The sequence below is a fragment of the Elaeis guineensis genome, chromosome 11 (assembly GCF_000442705.2).
Source record: "Elaeis guineensis isolate ETL-2024a chromosome 11, EG11, whole genome shotgun sequence".
Lineage (NCBI taxonomy): Eukaryota > Viridiplantae > Streptophyta > Magnoliopsida > Arecales > Arecaceae > Elaeis > Elaeis guineensis.
The window spans coordinates 17838622-17863732 of NC_026003.2; the positions used below are offsets into that span (position 1 = coordinate 17838622).

Genomic DNA, 25111 nt, shown 5'->3' on the forward strand with positions numbered 1-25111 from the left:
CTTAAACCTGTTCGCGACCAAATGATACGTTGTTACCAAGGACGACAACATTTATCGAGCATAGGTCGTTGTGTGCCATATGGATTGGTTGTCCTCATAACCAAGGAGTATGGAGACACTGGTATGGCATACAGGTGAGATGTAATGGTACATCTGCACTGAACGTGACCGACTCTGGAGTTATTTCTGCTGTCAAGATTTGCTCCGATGGGATATGGGTATAAATGTCCCTCCGACCTGAGACCGCCACGGTGACTTGCAAGCAACTCACTGCACTTAGGCATTGGACTACCTGAATTTCTAATTCAGTGATGGAAGGCTGCTGGGTGTAGTCAAGTACTTGACTTGTCGGTGCGTGTGTCAAGATGGGATTGACCACTCTAGTTTAGGAGCTGTGTACAGTCGTGTTTCAATTTAGCAAAATCTTGACCAGGGTAGTCCTAGTGAGGAGTCACAGGACTAATTGAGTTGAGCACGATTCGGATGATCTCATCAGGGTTGACAGTTTAACCCTGAGTCGTCCTAAACACAGGGGTCAAAAGGGATGAATTATACGGTAACCATATTCACGTAGGTTCTGAATGTTGTGATTGTGACTATTCGACCTATCCGATCGTCGGATACTATTGCTAGATGGTTACTTCGATTAGTATAGGAATTGGTTCCTGTGCTACCGGCTTAGGTTCGAACCTGCAGGGTCACACACATTAGAGGTTCCTTTCTGATCTGATGGCTGATTATGAGTCTTATGTGTCTGAAACTCTATGATTAAGAATTAAGATTCTCTGATCATGAGTTCCACATATTTTGGATATCGGGGTCAAAATTTTGAATTTCAAATTTCAAATTTGAAATTTGAACTCTTTGATCAAGATTTCATATCGATGGTCTCTGATGCCTAATTGCCCATCGAATTTGGACTCAATATTTATGAGAGGTTTAATTAGTGATTTGATCACTAATTAACTCAATTTGATTGAGTAATTATTTTTAAATCAAGTCCAATTGAATTGGATTCAGTTTGGATTGACCCAATTAGATTAAGTGTTGATCTAATCGCTAAGGTGGCTTAGTCCCTGATTTGATCAGGGGTTAGGTTTAGTTAATTCCTGATATGATTAGAATTTTATTGAGCCTAATTAAGCCTAATTATGTTGGGTTTAATCTGATCTAATTATGCTTAACCTATTTTAATTAGGTTGACTCAATTTGAATCAAACCACCTTGTTTTAAATTCCCTGCGCCGCCCAACTTTCTTACGCCCATTTGAATTCACGAGATAAGGGGCGTGGGCAAGAAAGAAAAGGAAGAAGAGATAAGGGGCATGGGGAGGTTCTGGAAAAATTTTGAAGTGTTCAAAATTTACCGAGAGGAGAGAAAAAGGAGAGAGAAGTGGGCGCAAGGTTTTTTGGTGTGTACCCTAGGGTTTCTACCTAGGGTTCGAAAAGTGAGATTGGTGTGCCACGAGTGTCGTGAGTCCACCAAATTTCAGGGAGAGATCCATCAGCCTCTCAACCAACCGTGCAGATGATCCAGAGTGTCCGAAGAGTCGACACACATCGATCGAGGAAGTTCGATCAACATCAGCCATTAAAAGGGTGAAATCACGAACTAGCATTCGTGAGGAGCCGATCAGACGGGAGCTTCGTGTGGATGATCCGCAGAGGTCAGACACTAGTGTGGCTGCGATGTGACGATCAGAGTCCTCCGACGGTGATCAGATTGCGGTGATCGACTACCCACAAAAGGTGATTGTTCTGAACACAGTACAGTAAAAAGTTTACTGTTTCAAATTTGAATTTCAAATTTAAATGCATGCTGTTGTATCATATTTAGATCCTAGTGTAGGGTTAATTAGTATTAATTAATGAGATTAATTAATAATTTTACTGTAAAATAGTAATTTTGAAAAAAATTTAAAATTATCAATTTGCCCCTGCACTAAATTTTTGCTTCAAATGGTATCAGAGCATGGTTCTAGAATATGATATACATATGCATGCGTAGATTAAGGTGTAATCTATAAGTTTAAATTTGAAATTCAAAATTTTAAATTTGAAATTCAAAATTTAAAATTTAAAATTTGAAATTTATTAGAAGTTTCAAATTTGAAATTCAAAATTTAAAATTTAAAATTTGAAATTTGAAATTTGAAATTTGAAATTCAAAATTTGAAATTTAAAATTCAAAATTCAAAAATTTAAAATTCAAAGATTGAAAATTTGAAATTTGAAATTTGGTTGAAATCTTAAATTTGAAATTTAAAATTTAAAATTTGAAATTTAAAATTTAAAATTCAAAATTTAAATTTTGAAATTGGTATATTTAGATATACTTGATCCAAGTAGCAAGTAATCTAATTGGGTTGGTTGCCATGGCCGTCCGGTCATAGGAGAAAAGTAGGGTTTAAAGGCCCTCTCTTCCCATTCAATGCTCGGATGAGGGATGGGGCCTCAGTCACTGATCATGTACTGTACATGATCGAGATGATTGAGTGCCTAAGCAAATTGGGTTTTCCTCTGCACGAGCAGCTCGGTAAGGATGCGATCCTTAATTCTTTGCCCAAATCCTTCCTCCCATTCCTTACTCATTTTCGAATGACAAAACCTGCAGTAAACTACCATGGGTTGTTGGGGTTGCTGCAGAACTTTGAGAAGGATCACCAACTCCATAAGGAGTCGGTGAATGTAGTGGGAGGGTCTTCTTCTCATCGTCGACCCTTTGGGAAGGGGAAGAAGAACAAGAAGAAGAAGAACAAGAAGGTGCAGCCTCATGCTGGGACGATTGCACAAGGTCAGACCAAGAAGCGTAAGCCCGACCAGAGCCAGGCAGAGTGCTTCTTTTGCAAGAAGCAGGGGCATTGGAAGAGGAACTGTCCTCAATACATTGCCTCCCTGGACCCGAACAGGTTGAAGAAGAAGCAAGGTAATTATATGATAACTCCTTGCAACTTTTCTATTTGTGATACTACTGCCTGGGTATTGGATACCGGAAGCCCTTATCATATTTATAATTCGATGCAGGGTCTGCAGGTCAGTAGGAGATTTGATGAAGATGAGAGGTTCCTGAACGTGGGAGATGGAAGCAAAGTTTCAGTTCTAGCTTTAGGAATCATGAGTCTTGTAATCAATTCTCGTAATGTAATTCTGAGTGAATGTCACTATTGTCCAAGCTTTTTATTAAATATTATTTCTGTAGGCCTTTTGGCCATGTACGGTTATGATTTTTTAATAAAAAAAATATTTGCAATATCATTTTGAATGATGTTACAATGTTTGTTGGATAATTAAATAATAAAATTTACTTACTATCACAGCCTGTTAATGTGGTTCAAAACTTCGGTAAATGTCCTAGAATAGATAATGTGTCAGAAGTCTACCTTTGGCACTGTTGGCTAGGTCATATCAATAAGAACAGGATAAACAGGTTGGCTCAAGAAGGAATTCTTGAACTTGATGATTGTGAATCACTTCCAACCTGTGAGTCTTATCTTCTTGGAAAGATGACCAAGTCACCTTTTACTGGAAAAGGTGAGTGAGCCAGTGAACTCTTGGGTCTGGTACATTCTGATGTATGTGGACCTATGAGCTCAAGTGCAAGAGGTGGATATTTCTACTTCATAACCTTCACAGATGACCTATCGAGGTATGGGTATGTCTACTTAATGAAGCATAAGTCGGAGTCGTTTGAAATGTTCAAACTATTTTGAAATAAGGTAGAAAAATAAACTAGGAAGTGTATTAAAATTCTTCGATCTGATCGAAGAGGTGAATACCTTTCCAATGACTTTCTGACGTATCTAGGAGAGAATGGGATTCTCTCTCAGTGGACTCCACCTGGAACACCACAGTATAATGGTGTATCTGAAAGGAGGAATCGGATCTTATTGGACATGGTTCGATCCATGATGGGGTTTGCTGGTCTGCCGATCTTCCTCTGGAGATATGCGCTCGAATCGGCTTGTTACCTTCTAAATAGAGTTTCGAGTAAGTCTGTAGCCAAAACGCCATATGAGATATGGATAGGACGTAAGCCAGTACTCTCGCACCTTAGGGTTTGGAGGTGTCCGACTTATGTAAAACGTTTAATTACAGACAAGCTTGGACCTAGGTCTGACAAGTGTAATTTTATAGGGTACCCAAAAGAGACCAAAGGGTATTATTTCTACCTTGCTGATGAGCAAAAGGTGTTTGTCAGCCTTAAGGCAATCTTTTTAGAAAAGGAGTTCCTTAGTGAAGGAACTATTGCCTCTAAGGTCGAACTTGACGAAGTTTGATAGGTGAAAAAATCGACACATGTTACTGAACCTGAACCAGATTTGATTAGATCAGATCAACCGGACAGATACTATGATTTCTTGGTCTGGGATGGCGATCCTGTCGAACTTGATGAAAACGATGAGGATCCGATCACCTACATGGATGCAATGCAGAGATTTGACTCTGAGAAATGGCTAGAGGCCATGAAATCCGAAATGGAGTCTATGAAGGTCAATGATGTGTGGACATTGGTTGACTCACCCGAAGGAGTGAAACCCATAGGGTGTAAGTGGGTCTTCAAGAGGAAAAGGGGTGCAGACGGAAAGGTGGAGACCTATAAAGCCCGTCTGATTGCCAAGGGATATCGTCAACGTTATGGTATAGACCATGATGAGACATTTTCTCTTGTGGCAATGCTCAAATCCATTCGGATTATGCTTGCGATAGCTGCCCATCTAGACTATGAAATCTGGCAGATGGATGTGAAGACAACTTTCCTAAACGAAGAACTGGACGAAGAGGTGTATATGATACAACCTGAAGGATTCACATCCACAGATGAGTCTAAGGTATGCAAGCTACAAAGGTCCATTTATGGACTTAAGCAGGCATCTTGGAGTTGAAACATATGTTTTGATAGGATGATCAAAATGTATGGCTTCGTTAAAAACGGAGAAGAGCCCTGCATTTATAAGTGGGCTAATGGTCCAGTAGTAGTATTTCTTGTATTGTATGTGGATGATATTCTCTTAATCGGGAATGACTTCCCTGCATTATAGGGAATAAAGATTTGGCTATCGTCACAGTTCTCCATGAAGGATCTGGGAGAAGCTTCCTACATCCTAGGGATGAGGATCTATAGGATAGATCCAAAAGGTTGCTTGGCTTATCCCAGTCCACATACATTGATACTATGCTGAAAAGGTTCAGCATGGAGAATTCCAAGAAAGGCTATCTACCGATAGGCCATGGAATTTTTCTCTCGAAAAGGGATTGTCCGACAACACCTCAAGAGAGTGAGCATATGGGTAGGATTTTATATGCTTCGGCAGTGGGATCTATCATGTACGCCATGACATGTACACGACCAGATGTGGAATACTCACTAGAGATAGTGAGTAGATACCAATCTGATCCAGGGGAGAATCACTGGAAGGTTGTTAAAACCATCCTGGAGTATTTAAGAAATACTAAGGACCAGTGGCTTGTATATGGTGAATCGGACTTGAGACTTATAGGGTTTACAGACTCTAGTTTCCAGTCTGATCACGATGACAGCAAGAGTGTGTCAGGATTTATTTTTACCCTTAATGGTGGGGCTGTCTGCTGGAAGAGTTCCAAGCAGCACACTGTAGCTGATTCAGTATGCGAGGCGGAGTATATTGCTGCATCAGATGCTGCCAAAGAAGCGGTGTGGCTGAAAAAATTCATCACTGAGCTCAGAGTAGCACCCTCCCTTGTTGGTCCAGTTTTGCTCTACTGCGACAGCTCTGGAGCCATTGCTCAGGCGAAGGAACCAAAGGCACTCCAGCAGACGAAGCATATTCTGCGCCGCTACCATCTCATCCGGGAGATCGTGGATCGAGGTGACATCGACCTTCAGAAGATCGACGGGAAGGAGAACCTGACCGACCCATTCACTAAAGCCATTACGGTGAAGGAGTTCAACGACTACAAGTCGAAGATGGGTATTAGATACTGCACCGATTGATTTTAGACCAAGTGGGAGATTATTGGGAATAGTGTCTCAAAGCCAATCATCAGCCTGTTGATGGTTGTGCTCCTTTTATATTAGTACATGAATTATAAATAAAAGTTATTTTGGTATTTTTCATCACAAATGTTTCATCTTCTAATGAACTCCTGTGTTGTGGCGAAATCCTTAGGACTATTTAGACTCGACAAAGGAGGATTTGTCGCTTAGTCCTTAAACCTGTTTGCGACCAAATGATACGTTGTTACCAAGGATGATAACGTTTATCGAGCATAGGTCATTGTGTGCCATATGGGTTGGTTGTCCTCATAACCAAAGAGTGTGGAGACACTGGTATGGTATACAGGTGAGATGTAATGGTACATCTGCACTGAACGTGACCGACTCCGGAGCTATTTCTGCTGTCAAGATTTGCTCCGATGGGATATGGGTATAAATATTCCTCCGACCTGAGACCGCCACGGTGACTTGCAAGCAACTCACTGCACTTAGGCACTGGACTACCTGAATTTCTAATTTAGTGACGGAAGGCTGCTGGGTGTAGTCAAGTACTTGACTTGTCTGTGCGTGTGTCAAGATGGGATTGACCACTCCAGTTTAGGAGCTGTGTACAGTCGTATTTTAATTTAGCAAAATCTTGACCAGGGTAGTCCTAGTGAGGAGTCACAGGACTAATTGAGTTGAGCATGATTCGGATGATCTCATCAGGGTTGACAGTTTAACCCTGAGTCATCCTAAACACAGGGGTCAAAAGGGATGAATTATATGGTAACCATATTCACGTAGGTTCTGAATGTTGCGATTGTGACTATTCGACCTATCCGATCGTCGGGTACCATTGCTAGATGGTCACTTCGATTAGTACAGGAATTGGTTCCTGTGCTACCGGTTTAGGTTCGAACCTGCGGGGTCACACACATTAGAGGTTCCTTTCTGATCTAATGGCTGATTATGAGTCTTATGTGTCTGAGACTCTATGATTGAGAATTAGGATTGTCTGATCATGAGTTCCACACATTTTGAGTATCGGGGTCAAAATCTTGAATTTCAAATTTTTAATTTAAAATTTGAACTCTTTGATCAGGATTTCATATCGATGGTCTCTGATGCCTAATTACCCATCGAATTTGGACTCAATATTTATGAGAGGTTTAATTAGTGATTTGATCGCTAATTAACTCAATTTGATTGAGTAATTATTTTTAGATCAAGTCCAATTGAATTGGATTCAGTTTGGATGGACCCGATTAGGTTAAGTATTGATCTAATCGCTAAGGTGGCTTAGTCCCTGATTTGATTAGGGGTTAGGTTTAGTTAATTCCTGATTTGATTAGGATTTTATTGAGCCTAATTAAGCCTAATTGTGTTGGGTTTAATCTGGTCTAATTGTGCTTAACCTTTTTTAATTAGGTTGGCTCAATTTGAATCAAACTATCTTGTTTTAAATTCTCTGTGCCACCCAACTTTCTTACGCCCATTTGAATTCACGAGAAAAAATTTTCTCGTAAATTTTCTCCCATGCAAAGCTCTCTCACGCCCATGTTTCTGTACGTCAATTATTTGGATTAACTTAGTTTGTTACCCATCCAAATTCAAAGGGGTTTTGAATTTGAATGGATAACCAAATAACCATGTGCCAGCTTATCCTCTTTTGTGCGCCTCATATTCCACATGAGAAATGATTTCTCGTGAAAGTCTCCATGCACAAAAAAAAAAAAGGCCACGCCATCTCTTCTTTCTCGCACAAATGGATGAGGATAAGATTAGTTGACACTTGAATTCAAATTTGATTTGAATTTAAGTGAGCAACCACCTCTTCTTATCCACTCACACGCTTTCAACATCTCTTGCGATATTTTATAAAATGAGAAAGGGAGGGGGCGTGGGCAAGAAAAAAAAGGAAGAAGAGATAAGGGGCATGGGGAGGTTTTAGAAAAATTTTGAAGTGTTCAAAATTTACCGAGAGGAGAGAAAAAGGAGAGAGAAGTGGGCGCAAGGTTTTTTGGTGTGTACCTTAGGGTTTCTACCTAGGGTTCGGGAAGTGAGATTGGTGTGCCACGAGTGTCGTGAGTCCACCAAATTTTAGGGAGAGATCCATCAGCTTCTCAACCAATCGTGCAGACGATCCGGAGCATCCGAGGAGTCAGCACACATCGATCGAAGAAGTTCGATCAACATCAGCCATCAAAAGGGTGAAATCACGAACTAGCATTCGTGAGGAGCCGATCAGACGGGAGCTTTGTGTGGATGATCCACAAAGGTCAGACACTAGTGTGGCTGCGACGTGACGATCAAAGCCCTCCGACGGTGATCAGATTACGGTGATCGACTACCCGCAAAAGATGATGTATTTTGAACACAGTACAGTAAAAAGTTTACTGTTTCAAATTTGAATTTCAAATTTAAATGCATGCTGTTGTATCATATTTAGATCCTAGTGTAGGTTTAATTAGTATTAATTAATGAGATTAATTAATAATTTCGCTGTAAAATAGTAATTTTGAAAAAGTTTTAAAATTATCATTTTGCCCCTGCACTGAATTTTTGCTTCACATAGACACTGTGCTGAAGAGGTTCAGCATGGAGAATTTCAAGAAGGGCTATCTACTGATCGGCCATAAAATTTCTCTCTCTAAGAAGAATTGTCCGATAACTCCTGAAGAGAGAAAGCATATGAGTAGAGTCCCATATACTTCAGCCATGGAATCTATCATGTACGCCATGACATGTACAAGACCAGATGTGGCATACTCACTAGGAGTAATGAGTAGATACCAATCTAATCCTAGAGAAAATCACTGAAAAGTGGTTAAAGCCATCCTTAAGTATTTGAGAAATACTAAGGACCAATGGTTAGTTTATGGCGAGTCAGATCTGAAACTTGTGGGGTTCACAGACTCTAACCTTCAATCTGACCATGATGACAGCAGGAGCGTATCGGGTTATATCTTTACTCTGAATGGTGGAGCCATCTGCTGGAAGAGTTTCAAGCAGCATACTGTGGTGGACTCTGTTTGTGAAGCGGAGTACATCGCAGCATCGGATGCTGCGAAGGAAGCTGTGTGGCTGAGGAAATTTATCAACGAGCTCAGAGTAGCACCCTCCCTCGATGGTCCGGTCCTGCTCTACTGCGACAGCACTGGTGCCATAGCTCAGACGAAGGAACCCAAAGCACATCAGCGGACGAAGCACATCTTGCGCCGCTTCCACCTGATCCGGAAGATCGTGGATCGAGGTGACGTCGACCTTCAGAAGATCGACGGAAAGGAGAACCTGGCCGACCCCTTCACTAAAGCCCTGACGATAAAGGAGTTCGATAACCACAAGTCGAAGATGGGTATTAGATACTGTGTCGAGTGGCTTTAGGACAAGTGGGAGTTGTTGAGAAATGTATCCCAAAAAGTCAATCGTCAAGTTGTTGACGGTTGAGCAACCAAGTATTATAATTGATTTGTTAATAAATAAAATATATTTGGCATTTTCATCATAAGCTTTCATCTTCAAATGAACTTTGTTGTTATGATGAAGTCCTTAGGACTATTTAGAATTGATAAAGAGAGGATTTATCGATTAGTCCTTAAAACAGTTCACGACCAAATGATAGACTGTTAATAAGGACGACAGCTTCTATTGAGCATAGGTCGCTGTAGGCCATATGGGTTGGTTGTCCTCTTAGCCAAAGAGTGTGGAGACACTGGTATGGCATACATGTGAGATGTATTGGTACATCATCATTGAACGTGACCAACTCCAGAGTATTCTGCTGTCGAGAATGTCTCTGATGGGATATAGGTATAAGTGTCCCTTAAATCTGAGATCGCCTCAGTGACTTGCAAGCAACTCACTGTGCTTTGGTACTAGACTAATAGAATTTTTAATTTAGGGACGGAAGGCTTCTGGGCACAGTCAAGTACTTGTGAAGTCAGAGTATGATCGAGATGGGATTGACCACTCCAAGAGTTGGAGAAGAATGAGTCGCTGTATTTCAATTTAGCAAAACCTTGGCCAGGATAATCCATCAGATGGATTTGATATTTTGAAATACAATATGGACAACCTGATCAGAGTTGACAGTTGAACTCTAGGGTATCTTATGATCATTTTGATTAAGGAGATGAATTATATGAAAACTATATCTGCATGGGTTCTAAGGATATTGTTCTACACATTCGACCTATCCGATCGTCGGGTACCATTGTTAGATGGTCACTTCGATTGATACAAAAATTTATTCCCGTGCTATCGGCTTAGGTTCGGACCTATGAGGTCACACACATTAGAGTTCATGATCCGATCGGATGGTTGATCAACGATTAAGAATCGTTCTAGGATTAAATGATCAATACGATTGACATTTAACCCAGTGCAAGTGTTGCAGGAGGATCGATTAGCAATTCGATTGCTAATTGACTTAATTTGATAAAGCCAATGGACTGAGATTAAATCTAATTAAATATGATTTAATTAGATTTGATTTAGGCTTGATTGGATCAAGTCCAATTGATTTATTGGATAAGCCAAGTGCAAGAAAAAACTAGTCCTAGTTCAACTAGGACTTGGGTCAATCTAATTTCTAATTTGATTAAAAAATTAAATCAGATTTAAATCTAATTTAATCTGATTAAATTAGGTTCTTAATTGGGTTAAGACCTATTTTAATTTGGTTGATCTAATTTTAGTTTGATTTGGTTTGAGAAATCAAATTAAAACAAGTCATAAGATAGAATCCTAGTAAGATTAGGATTCCACCTTGCGCCACATAAGCCTTCCCCATGCCCTCTCTCTCATTCAACGCCAATCTCCTCTTATTTTGTGTGACAAAAGCCCTCTCCCAGGTCTCTCCCACATTCACAAAAGGTTTCCTCTCTTCTTTCTTACATGGAAGGTGGTCTGGATCAAATCAAAGAGGAATAAGTTTGGATTTCGAATTCTATGAGATAGAGTTTTAGAAATCCAAAACTCTTTCAATTTTGCATCAAATTTATCCAAATTTTTTTTAAAATTTTCATGGTTTTTAGGGTACACATTGTGCACCCTTTGCTGGTGATCCATGAACGAAAATAAGGAGGAGGTGCTCAAGAGTTGGGCACCCCTTATCTTGCCATGTTTGGATAAGCCTTGACTAGGTATTTGATCTAGACAAGGACTCTATCATATCTCTCTGTATAAAATGAATTTTTTCATAAAATTTTTGGAGAAGATAGAGATTTGAGAGACCTTTGGGCCATCCAAAAATCAGAGAGAAAGACCTTTGGGTCGTAGAGATATAATAGACACAAGATAGGATGTCTAGAGAGAGAAATGAGAAGAAGAAGAGGGTCTTCTTCTAGGGTTGTTTATTTTCATCTCTTTCTTTCCTCCATCTTGAGTTTTCTGAGAGCATCTCAGATCTAAAACTCGTCCTCCTACTTTCCATCTTTGAAAGAGTCCAAATCAAGAAGAAGGAGGCACCTGATCAACCATCAAAGAAGGATCAACGCAGTACTAGCATACTGTGCTGATTTCCTGAAGTAGGACTTCTGATCGAGATTCATGGGCTCGTGTGGACGACTTCTAGAGGCCGGACGTGTGTGCAGCTTGCAACATCATCCTCAAGCCCGGATCAGCAAGGTTAGAACGTCTAACTTGCAAGGTAATAGATCTGATCTATTGTTTAATACATACATTAGATGTAGTATAGAAACATGTTGATATGATCAACATATAGTTCATGCTCTATATATTTTAATTTTTGATTTAATGCTATGTAATAATCATGTAATAGGATCTTAGATCTAAAGATTCTCTGATTTTAAAAAATAAATTTTGATTTATTTTAGTCTTCCGCTGTATGATCTTGAAAAAGTTTCAAGATCTAACCCTGAAACTCTAGATCTGGTTCCAACACGAAAATAGAAGAAAAATATAAGAAAAAATAAGGACGAAAGTAGAAAAAAGAACTGAATAAGAGGCCTGAGAAAAAAAATTCTAAAAGCCACAGAGAAAAGCCTAGGAAGTGCAAGAAAGGAAGAGAAAAAAAGAGAAGCCCACTGGATAGTCAAATTGTGGCCTGAAAAACAATCATCGGAAGCTTGGGAAATGATGAACGATGATGGAGAACTCTTTCAATAGTAGTGAAGGTGGTGTATCAGGAAAAGGAATCAGTCAAACGTGAAAAGAAGTAGGAGGAAGCCCGTATTTATAATGCCACCAATGATTTAGATCAACCTGATGGTTTAACACATCCTTCCAAGATGCTGATATGTGTCGGTCTTTGATCACCATAGTAATCCATAGCAATTATAAAAAACATGTGCTCTGCCATGTATTAGCTCTAGTAATGAAGAGATCCTCGAAATCGAATGTCTTAAATGATCTCTGCATGCTGCCTCAATTCCCATGCTTTTATAATTATGGTACTTCATGTGAATAGTTTAGAGCCCATAACCTTCTACATAGTAGCAGCGATGCATCTAACCAGCATCAACTGAAGGACAATCCTCTTCGAATATTTTCGACTATCAAAATGACTCTCCAACGAACTACTCCTATCATCCGAAGTCAGCAAGTTACTTTAGATTTGGTAGCAGGGGGCAAGTGTTGAGATGTGAGTTTGCTAGCTTTGGACTTGGTAGTGGGGGGCAAATGTCAAGATGTGAGTCATTTTTTATCAATCATAGCACTTTAGCCTGGGACGATATAGCTCAGATCATGATGTAGCTCCAGTCTATGGAGAAATAGCAAGTCTACGATCCAGGACAATAACTGATCTTCTCATTGGATGGAAGATAATCTGATGAATGCCAGCCCCAGTTCATCGTCAACTAACCTAGACGTCAGATATACACCGTCCTGAGGCCTATGACCTCACAAATGCATACTCAATCGATCGTAGATTCCCATCAAAGTGTCACATTGGTATTCTACTGATCTCAAGCCATTGCCCACTCAATGATAAGGTTGATCTGATGGAACTTCCTATAATATCGCATAAGCTTCTACGATATCTGGAACGTGGACATAGTCCATGAATAACACCCATGACTAATAACCATGCTTTGCAGGTTAGTAGGCAGATTTTCTATCACAATGGCCTACCAGGTTAAGGCTTAACAACCTACCAGATTAAGGCCTAATGGCCACCAGATTCGGGTGTAGTAGCCTATGGCTCTACTTTTGTTTAAGGAGGTAATGAGTAGATCTTAAGATAAGCAAGTAAAGAAAAACAACGTCTACACTCTCTCACTCTCTCATCTCTTTTTTTTTTTTTTTCCTATTCTCAAGCTCCAGTTAACTTAAATATTAGAGGATCCCCCATCGGAGCATTTCTAGTGAGTGTAAATTTTTATTATAAGTTTTTGGAAGAGGAAGCACCCTCAATCTAGATCCAAGCTCTATGTTGGCGAACAACTAATGTCAGTTCGGAGACTTGCGGCAACAAAAGTAATAACAACTTAAAATGATATTTTAGATGATTTTTTTGGGCTTTGGCGTTGATGTATGCCTTACCTGCCACTCAAACAGCAACTGCTGTGCCAAGCTGAGGGAGCCAGGGTCTAGTAAAAAGAAGAAAAGAGAGAGCACCTTTGCCTTGGGAGAACATGGATGGTGGAGCCTGTGCTAACTAGTGGGTCCAACATTAAAGATGTGACTGGTACACTTGGTATTCCAATTGGTTCTAATGCTGGAGGTTCCGAGAAAAGATGGAAAATAAACAAGGAGTTATTAGAACCGTCTGGAAGACAGCAAGGAGTGGGGGATGATCAGTTTTGGTCAGGAAATAATTGATGTTTTTGTTCCTATCCATGTTGATAAGAAACAGAAGCTTGTGAAGGCCCTAGTTGATGCTTCTCTTTGATGTTTTTTTGTTCACCAGACGATGCAAGAACTTGGTTGGGTACAGCCTCCTCCGATTGAAGCAGTGCTTGGGTACTGTTGTCTTTCGCCAATAACTTCATCTGACCATCTCTGACACCATAAAAAGCATACTATAGAACAAGCTAAAAGCCCGTTTTCTAAGTTCAGCTCTTAGAAAAGCCTTGTGAAATTACTGAACTAGAACCAACATTTATCGGAGTGGTGCGTGCTTCCGTAGCATAGTGGTAGTGCGTTCGCTTCGTAAGCGAAAGGTGGCGAGTTCGATCCTCGCTGGGAGCTCTTTCTGTCAAATATTATTGTTAAAATGAGAAAAAAGTTTTAATTATATTTATTTGTGGGTGGTTTAGTCCTTCATGAATTTTAATTTGCTATTCTAGTTGTAACTGGGTGAGGATTAGTCCAGCATATGACAACCTCATGTCTCTGTCTGCAAAGAATTGGTCAAAAAGAAGTGCCAGTGTCAATTAAAAAGTTGGTTTCTTATGAATTCTCCAGCCTTCTGGTGGAGAGAAAACCGTCCATGTAATCTTGATTCGAACCAGCCATTCAATTGATGTAAATAACCATCCCTTCTGTTATTCATGCTTGATAAAAAAAAAAAAAGTGAAATTTATATAGATGGTCCATAATACAGTCGAGGCACGGAATTATTCACGGAATACTGTGTTACAATTGTGTTTGGAATATGAAAGAAGTTTCAAAGCTGTGGAAGTGGAAGAGCTGATCATGGCTAGGTTTTGAGGTACATAAAATATTAAATTTCAAATAGATCCTATTTGAAGTCTGATTAAGGATCCATTTGGAAAGGATACAATTGATATAGAATTTAAAAATTTTATGGATAAAAATTTTATTTTCTTTTCTGATTATTGTTTAGGAGATTGAACTATGGGATAAAAATAACAAGAAGCGGCTAATTCCATAGGAAAAAAAAAAAAGAAGAATTTCGAAAATCATTATTTTTTTCTTATGATTATCCAGCTCTACCTTCCTACGCTTATCATGTCCGACTCCTCTTCACTTGCACAATCTCCTCCCACTTCCCCCGCCCTCCACCTCTTCCACCTCCTCCCCCTCTCCAACCATCCCTCTCCTTCCTCGCCTTACTCTCCCTCTCCCCCTCCCCCGCTGACGGCCTCTCCCCCTCCCTCCGCCCCGCCACCTTCGTTGGCCACTGCGAGGGCCCCTGCCCTCAACCTCCTTCTCACCGTCCTCTGTTGCTCACACCGCTACAACTCACACAATGTCTCATATGCTCGAGAAAAAAGCCCAATTGGAACCTATGAAACCCTCCGATCTCCCTCAAGTTCTCTCCTTCCCCACGGATCTTTGGAAAAGAGAATGAAATGACAAGAAAAAGAAGCAAGCAGGAAAAAAATGATCAATCTTTGTGAGAAAAGGTATTACCTTTTAAATTTCTTCGATTTTTCTTTGTTTTCATTGATTTTTCCTATAATTTCTCCGGATTTTTCTTCTATTTTTTTAGGTCGTCAGAAGTCTCAGGAGCCTCAATCGATGGGTGGCTTGGAGCGGCGGAATAGGGAAGCGTAGATGATGGCTTGGGTTTTATGTTGGGTATTTATATATAATATTTAAATAGTATCAATACATTATCAATCAATTTAAAGATAGATGTGAATTGTGATTTATTGAGAGTTGTGGTTTGTTGGTAAAGATAAGATTTGGAGTTCAATTCCATGTATCTTCTTATTATATATATTTTTTATAAAAATTTATAAAATATATATAAAGATTTGGAGTTTAAATCCATATATCTTTTTATTATATATATATATTTATAAAAATTTATAAAATATCTATAATTAGATTCGAATAATAGATATCCAAAGGGTAAATTTGAAATCCATCCCAAATCAAAATAAATTTTAATTTTCAATTTAAAAAATACACAAAGATATGTTAGTTTTTCTTGATATGAATTATTTATTTATTTATAATTATAATAATTTATATGATATTTTGATAATGACAAGTTTGTTATTTTAGTCCAAGAAGGGATAGAGTGAGAAGGGGAAGAGAAAGAAAGAAGGTAATAAAATCTTAATTTATCATCCAAACATAGAGTATGATTAGTTATATAGGATTTTTATTCCAATAAAATTTTATGTATAATCCTATAAAATCAAAACCTACATCCTATCATGAATTTTATCCTAAAATTATAAATCTTAGATACCCAAATAGCCCTAAAAGTCAATATAGTTTAGTTCATGACCTAGCCCATGATCACTCTAAAGTGGAGACATAGAGACTAATGAGAGAAGCCCTAACATAAGCCTGTTGGAACGAGACCAAATATTTTTTCTTAAACGTAAAATGAGAAGCCTTCGGAACCTCTTGAATTAAATCATTGTAGCAGCATATAGCTATGGTTCACAAAACAATATTGTTTGTTTCTTATATAACTTTCATGTTAATTGCTTGTTTCTAATGTAACAAACCTCTTGAACCAAGTCTAGTGCATGTTTTTCAATTTATTTGTTAGTTATTCTAGTAAGGTTTCTTGACTTAGCTTGAATCAAGTCCAATTGAGTTGGATGTGGTCAAGCAGTTAGGTATTTGGTTAGGACAATTGAGGTCAGACGAGGTCCAATTGTATCGGATTCTCATTTATTGAAATAGATAGGTCTAGCCAAGCCGAGTTCATATGGATGTGGTCCACTTGCATGGCTGCTTTGATCTTTTTGCTTTTGGCCATGTTCTAAAGTTGCAATAATAAACAGGAGTATTACTCGGAAGTAGTTTACACTTCCATCATGATGATTAATCAAAGATCCATCTTGATAGTCCACTTATAGCTAAACAAGTGCACAAAGCATTCAACAGTATTGGGCTTCACCTCACATGGAGTGTGTGTTCTTTTGAGACTGGTTGGATGAGAAATTATCAGGTGGACCAGATCCAGTTATATATAATTGAATTGAACGGCTGGGAAATTATTATTATGGGTATTATATGATTTCATATCTTCTCACTAATAACCTTATATAGTGATAAACTACAAAACATGGATATCTAGTATAAGGATGCAAACTTCTAAAGCTCTTCTTAAACTAAAATGGCTTATCAAAACTAACATCTCTTGCATTGACGACCCATCTAATATGACTCTAATAGAAAACTAACTTCCAAATAAATGATAATAATCCATGTCAAATGCCCCTCTTAAACAATCACCCAACTTGGTCACTGTCACCGATATGGTAATATAGAACCAGTCAACGATGTCATCAACTAATATAAAGACGGCGTACCTCCAAGAGGGCCTGAAAAATAACACAGTAAATACCAGTAAAATTCCCACTCCAAATCCTGGCAGAATGCCAGAGTAATACCACAAGAACTCAGATCCATCTTCTTCACCGGTAATACTAGAATTTATGCTTGGAGGAGATTCACCATCACCTGGATAGTTATCAGTTAATGGAGGACCACATAGATCCTAATTTCCTATATAAATAGATGGATCACTAAGGGTGTGGAGTTGGAAGCCTGAAGGAATTCTTTTCTTTCAGATTGTTATATGATAAGTTCAAGTGACTTAAAAAAGTCAGAGGAAAGGTTTGAAGGAATTTCACCAGAAAGATTGTTTCTTAAAAGATCTAATGACTTCAACCAGCTTAAGTTACCAATCTTCTTCGACTCTCTCTTATAGGCTCGTTTCCACAGAGGTTGAGACCAAGCAAATTGGAGAGATTTGTTAGTTCTGGCATCTCCCCATATAATTTATTACTTGAAAGGTCCACAGTTGTGACCAACGCCCAAGTTATCAAATAAAAAAAATCCCTTCTCCTGTCTTTTGGTCATAGCAGTAAGATTACTGAAGGATCTAAGGATGATTCCTCAAAGACTTTTGTTCAATGCCCAGCACTTGAAGAGAACTAAGATAGGATAGACTTAGAGGAATACTGTCAGTAAACTTATTTGAATGCAGGTGAAGGATCATCAAATTTGGTAGGCTCTTTCTAGTCCAAGATGGTATATTTGCAGATATTTGGTTCTCACAGAGATCAAGTGCAAGTATGAATATTTTTGTATCTGGTGCAGGGTTGAAGGTGTCTTGAGCAGGAATTACCTATGTGGATAAGTGTTGAGGGCTGACTTCCTTGTCATCAAAGGCAATTCTACAACCATTATTAGATGAATCAAGGATCAGATGGCAATATCTGGCATTCTCCCACTATTACGTGATATTTGGAGGATCTCGACATATCTATTGAGAGGCAAACATGGCTGCAGACTGGATTACCTCTTAAATAGCAAAGCATTCAAGATGAGTGCTTTGGATTGATCTGGCATATCTGTTTCGATGGTTTTGCATGATATTTTATTTTCTGACTTTGTTGGATATATTTATATCGGATAGAGTATGATCTATCCATCTTACTAAAAAATTAATAGGGGCGTTCGCTTGAAAGACTATTGTTGTTCAAGTGCCGTGATTCTAGTAAAAGCAAAGAACCCATTGTCTCAAGAATAATTCCAGATATATTATTATTTCCCAAATCCACTACCACAAGAATGTGTATCGCTCTGTAAACAAATGAGATAATTATAAATTATCTTATTTCTCAGCCTTTCATCATGACTATATATAGACCAAATACCTAGCTAAAGATAGAAGAGTTGTTTAGTTCACAATAATCTAACAGTTGCTATATATGAGCAACAGAAAAATGTAATGAACTATTGTTCAAAAAAAGCCTACAGTTTCTTTCCTTCCAAATTGCCCACACAATGGCAACAATGAGCATGAAAGCAGCTGATTTGATATCCTTTGGAAATTTAAAATTCGGCCACTTAGAGCAAAGGGCCCACAGCTTAATTTAGGGGAGAGCAGATATCAAGAGAAGCACAGAGAGAGAGTCCTAAATAGGGAGTGAAAAAGGGTGGGAAAAAAAAAGTGATCAATGGACTCAAAGGAACCATCACAGGGAGAACAACCTCCCATATATTTGTTGAGCTTTTTGCTCAATTGATCTCTAGTATTGAGCTTATAGCTTAGACATAACCATAGAAAACCTTTAATCTTTGGAGGCATATAAGCTTTCCAAATCAACTAACCGGGTCCCTATTTGATGCCTTTAAGTATCAAAAAATTATAAAGAAATGTAGTCGAGAAAGAGGCATTCTTGGCCAGTTTCCAAAGAAGTTATCAGGTCTAGAAGAGAGCCGAATAAATTGAAGCAAACCAAGCAACTAATTTTTCTTCGATAGAGCCTCTTGAGATAAATTAATTGGGCAAAAGAGATTCCAAGAGCTTGAGTAAGGTTTGAAGCCCCAAATTTCTTCCTAGAGGCTTTGTATGATAGAGAAAACAAATAACAAAGAGCAGAATTTGTGATCTAGCAGTTTTTCCAGAATAGAGCAGTAAGGGCCATTCCCAACGATATACCAACATCCATTCCCTAGAGGGGCAAAAGAGTTAGAAATCTTATTCCAAAGAGCAGAGCATCTCTTCTTAGGTTTCCAGCGAGCAAAGAGTTTCAACTTTTTGAAGTACACCTAGGAGATATGCCTACTCCAAAGGCTAGGATCATTTTTCAGAAGTCTCCAATCCCATTCAGCTAAAAGAGTCAGATTGAAGGAACCAAAGTCTTTTATCTCCAATCCACCTTCTTTATTAAAAAGATGTAGTCTTTACAAGAAATGCCCTTGGTTGAGTCACAGCCAAACCATAGGAAAGCCCAACATGGCTTGTCAAGTCTTTAATGGAAAATGGGATATAAAGGGATATAAAGTAAACTAATAAAGCTGATAAAATAGCATTAATAAGAGTTAAATCTTCCATCAAAATAGAGGAACCTCACCTTCCAATTAGCCAGTTTAGATTCGAACTTTTGAATTAGTAGTAACCAGTCATCTTTAGAGAGTTTACCAGCCTGTAAGGAAAGACTCAAATAAGGCATAGGAAGAGAAGTTGCCTGATAGTTTAACGAACTAGCATACTTATAATCGGAATCAGAGTCCTTAGCTACCGAAGCCACAGAATTTTTGGAATAATTAATGGCAAGACCCTAGATCATTTCAAAGCAATAGGATTTTTGAACCATCGAAGTACCAAGGATTATCAAGGCTCAAGTCTCATCGAGCCTGATTGAGTCGTACCCAATTTTAGCTCTGCTTGAAATTATTTTTGAACTTATTTAATTAAATTCAGACTTAATTGATCCATTTAACTTTAAATCATTCTTAATTCAAAAAATATTGTAGTAAAGATTGGATGTGAAATGCTGATATTCACATCACACATGCAACATAATTTTTCAGTATTTAGCTGCTTTTGCCACACACAAAAGTAAAATTTTCATGGACTAGATCTTTCTATTAGAAACATTTTTCTTTTTCTAACTCTAAATTTTTTGAGCAATTATATAGTCCACTATTTATCACTTACTGCATAATCAAAAAATGAGATAAATTTTGAATGGGATATACTATCTTTAAATTACTAACACGCCAAAAAGTATGTGATTTAAAGAAAGTCCATATATCCAGTGGTCAAATAAAATAGATAGCTTAAATCACGAAACAACACGTGCATAAACCAACAAAAATCCTCAAATCACATATTGTTTGATATACAAATAATTTAAAAATAGTTGATTATATCCAATGAGCCAACATCATCAATATTTCTTTAAAAATATATATCTAACTTAAAAATAGTGTATCATTGATATAGATCCTCTACAAATGCAGATTTGATCTAAGTAAAAATCTACTTAAATATAGCTGGGGTTGAAACTGGACCAATATATCCATATCCATATTTATTTTATTTGGTCAATACAGATATAGATATGGATGTTAGTTGGATATAAAAATTTATATCTATATTTATTTTAAATAGATATGGATATAAGTCAGATAATAGAAGTATGGATATAAAGATGAATATGAGTTAGATAACTAAACTTTATGATCACAAAATTAAAAAATATTACTAAGTAGATCGTAAATCAAATAAATAGCATGTCAATATGGTCATATATTTCAGGTGTGCTATATAAAATTAAATAAGATTATAAATAGAATCGAATATTTGAGTACAGATCAGATAGTCATCTATTCATATTCATATCTATTTTTCTTTGATGAATATAGATATGAATATGGATATTAATTGGATGCTCAAACTTTTATACATATCCAAATAGGTTTAGATACAAAAATAGATCTTGATGGATATTATCTAGATAGATATTAACTTTTCAAAATTTGAAAAGTATCCTCCCATTCCCACATCATTTATTCCTAATGAAGACTAGAGAGAGAAATGATGCAATGGTTTCAATAAAATCCCAAAATCTATTCAATCTTCCTCCCATCCAAAAGATCACCCTAGGCTCTTCCATCCATGATCGCCTCCTCAATGGCAGCTCCATTGGCTTTGCCATCAAGCTCACCGATATGAACTACTTAAGTAAGATCCAGCTTTATCTCCAATTCTTCCTCACACCCTTTGGCCCCTCGTCCTTAGCTACCTTTAGATCTCTACCAACTCTCTCTACATCAACTCTGAGTTTCCTCTCTGCTACCTCCTCTTATCCACCACAACCCTTCAACCACATCTTCATTTGCTTCATCTACTCCCTCGATTACCTACTCTCCCACTTTAAGGCTGCTGATGTGCTCCTTGTCCGGTCCCTTTAGACCTCCTTGTTTGTCTCCTCATCATCGACTTAATCATTGTCCTCTTTCACTTTGAATTTGACAACACCCTAGCCAACCTTAATTTTTGATCCTTAGTCTTCTTTAAGATAACAAAGTGACACTGAGTCAATCCATGTGTCCTCAAAAAAATGAATATGCTACCCATTTCTAATATTGAAGGTGATAATTCCAAAGTGCCTCGTTTGCAAACAAATATCCATCTAGATAAGAAAAAAATCTATGAGGCTTTTTCTTATTCTCATTCAATTTTTTTTTAATAATAAGTATAGCTAATCTATCACCATCAAGAATTATTTGATTTACTCAAATACTTCTAAGCCCATTTAGTAAGATTATTAATATTTTTAATATCCAAACTATCCTACTACTTTGACGAACACATGGCATCCTGGTTCACCAAACAATGAAACCCACACTATCCATGTTCTTTAACACTTTTGATGAAGATAATATTTGTTAATATTGAAAGCATGGTCTTAAGGACAGCAAGATCACGAATATGAGAGGTAGTTCATATACAAGAAATAGCTACTTTTGTAGCCCTAAGAACACAAGAAAAAAGAACATCGGTGGCTAAAATGAAAAGAGAGGGGGATAGACATTTGGATGCAATAGAGAATTCTATGATATCAAAGGATTGTAGTTTGCTGATGATACTCTTTCTTTTGTACTAGAAGGAATGATAGTGTAGTGGCAACGAAGGCTATCCTTTTGGCTTTTGAGGGTGCCTCTAGATTGAGAATTAACTTTCATAAGAGTTTCATTGTTGGCATGAATATGGATGAAAGTGAGGCCATGATATATATTTGCTTCTTTGTTGAACTGTAGTATTAGTTCTCTCCCATTTACCTGTCTTGGACTACTATTGAGTGACAAGAAGATCCTCAAGCAATGTTGGATACCATTACTAGAGAAAGTCAACTCAAAGCTAGCCTCATGGAAAAGGAAGTTTCTCTCATGGGGAGATAGGCTCACATTAATTAATTCTATTATATCTACTTTACCTATATTATATATTAGTCTTTAAACTACCAAAATAGGTTTTCAATAGAATTGACATCATGAGATATGCATTTCTTGGGAAAGGGCAAGAGAAGATTAGTGTATTCCACTATTTGATAAATTGAGATAGTATTTGTAGATCAAAGGAATGAGGGGATTGGGCATCAAAAATATCAAGCAAATGAATCTTGCTCTCTTGGCCGAGTGGCCATGGAAATTCACTATGGGATCTTACCCTCCATGGTGGAGGTAAATCAAAAGTGCATACCGTATTAGAAAAAGATTTGGGATGAGAGTCAAAAAGAGTTATAAGAAGTTCTCTTATATTTAGAAAGATATTTGTAAATAGCTTACTATCTTTTGGAATTACATGTCCTTCAAATTAAGTGATCATTCTAGCATCAGCTTTTAGGAAGATTCATGGATCAGCCCCACACTGCTTGCTTCAATCTTTGAAGATTTACACTCAAGTGCTCTAAACAAAATTATTTTGTTGCTTCCCAATAGTCTTCAAGAACTTTATCTAGGCAAATCAAGCTTTAAGGACTCTTATCAAGACAATAAGTAGCTCAGTTGAAAATTTTTCAAAGATCTCTTTTTAGAGTAAAATCCTCAGGGATTGGGGATACTCCATCATGGAAGCTCACCAAAAATGGCACTTGCATAGTAGATTCATTCTACAATTTCATAAACAATGGTGGCCTTTTTTGTCTTTATTAAAGTGATTCAGAAGGCACCCATTTCTGAAAAAGTAAAGATCTTTCCTAGGTTTTCATTATGGAACAAGTTGCATACAAGTGAGATACTTGTAAGAAAAGGATGGCAATTAAGCACGTGTTGTGTACTATGTGAATTGAGCTTGGAGTCAGCATCTCATCTCTGCACTAGATGCCCCTTCACTCATAGCATTTGGAATGCAATCAAAATCTAATTGAATTTGAGAGGTTGGCCATCAAATTTACATAACTTATAGACTAATTGGAGCTTTAAAAGATTTTAACCAGCATCTAGGAGGGCAGGGGATCAATTGATTGCAGCAATTTGTTGGGAGGTCTGGAAAGAGAGGAATGAAAGAATTTTCTTTAGGAAAATAAGTTCTATCTACTCTATTCTTCAAAAGACCTTGCATTCCTTTCATTTTTGGAAGCACTTGCACCCAACAAAGATGCTAGATAGCCATGCTCAGCTCTAGAAAAGCCTAAAGAGGTTGGTCCACCACTCTTTTCTTCATCAAGCAGAAATTCGAGGACTTAACAAGCTATCAATTCTTCTTCTTTTGTGTCTTTTGTATTTGTGCCGATACCTTAGATCACTATTGTTTCATTCACCAAAAGCAGCAGGGTTAACACCTATCTTTTCCATTTATAAATAGCTCATGTAAAACTCTTTTGTACAATAAAACTAGATAGTTGTTGCCTCCCTATTTCTTAAAAAAAGAGAACACATGAAAAAGAAGAAGAATAAAAAGAAAATGAGAGGTTATAGGGCTCGATGACAAAAATATCCTAATTTCTATGGTACTAGAAATTGAGTCTAAAATGACAAAAAGAATAGTGCTTGGTGGCTTTCAATTTCTTGTTTCATTGTCACCAGCTTAAATTAGCATCTCCCATTGTCTTGTGAGGATGTAAGAGAGATTGCCATCTCTTGCATATATGAGAAAGCTCCTTGATTGAGTACACCAAGTAGGAATCCTCTTTTATTCACATCTCAAACACATGACACAAAAATCTCTCCATTTTATCTTTCTCTAGAGCTATCTACACATTTACACCACCCCTTTTTCTCATGTCATTACCACAATAGAGCAACAAAATAAACTCACACATCCCACCAACCATAGGCCCACCATACAGAGGCTTCCCATACCCAAAGTCCAACTCATAGAAAAAAAGTTTTCACCAAGTAGAAAAAAAAGTATCCATTTAGAGTTGAAGGTATCCCTTTGTAAATCTCCAGTCAATCTATTACAGACCTGACATACTCATCTGTGACCCTCTCAATGGCCTCCTTGAACATCTCACTATAGAAAGAGAAAGGCTTCTCATGCAAGTCTGCCACCTTAGCACTAGCCAAGACCATGATCACAGCATTGCTACTGAACCATATGGCCCTATGTCCACTGTAAATAGAACAGAGGACACCCCTCTAAGGTTATTAAAGGCAACCTTCATTCTTGTCCTTTATATGTGAGCCACAATGGCCTCAAAACTAGAGCACTTGGTTATAGCCTTCTTCTTAAGATATTTGATCATGTCAGAGATGAAATAAAACATTCTAAATCATGGTCTAATAAGAACTTTGGAAGAAAAGTGGATGGGAAGGGTTGGATTGGTGGAGGATGAGAGGGAGGTGGTTTTTGCTAGCTTGGTGTACTATGATGGAACTTAATCTAAGGTGGGTTCTCTTGCTTTGCATGATCTATCAATGTTAAACCCATGGGTCTTCATGCCTTCTCTGCTATAGATAGTATAAAGATCCATACGAGTATATATTTAGTTCCGCATCGATTATTCACTGAGAAAATCTTAGATACTTATACAGAATCAAGAAACTTAAATAATTCCCGCTAGCCCTTTTT

At 37.8% G+C, this 25111-nt stretch overlaps 1 non-coding gene across 1 annotated transcript; it reads left to right on the forward strand.

Moving 5' to 3' along the window:
• Positions 1-14037: 14037 nt before the first annotated feature.
• TRNAT-CGU (transfer RNA threonine (anticodon CGU)) lies at positions 14038-14109 on the forward strand. Its single transcript has one exon. It is a non-coding gene; the product is annotated as a tRNA-Thr (tRNA).
• Positions 14110-25111: the final 11002 nt, after the last annotated feature.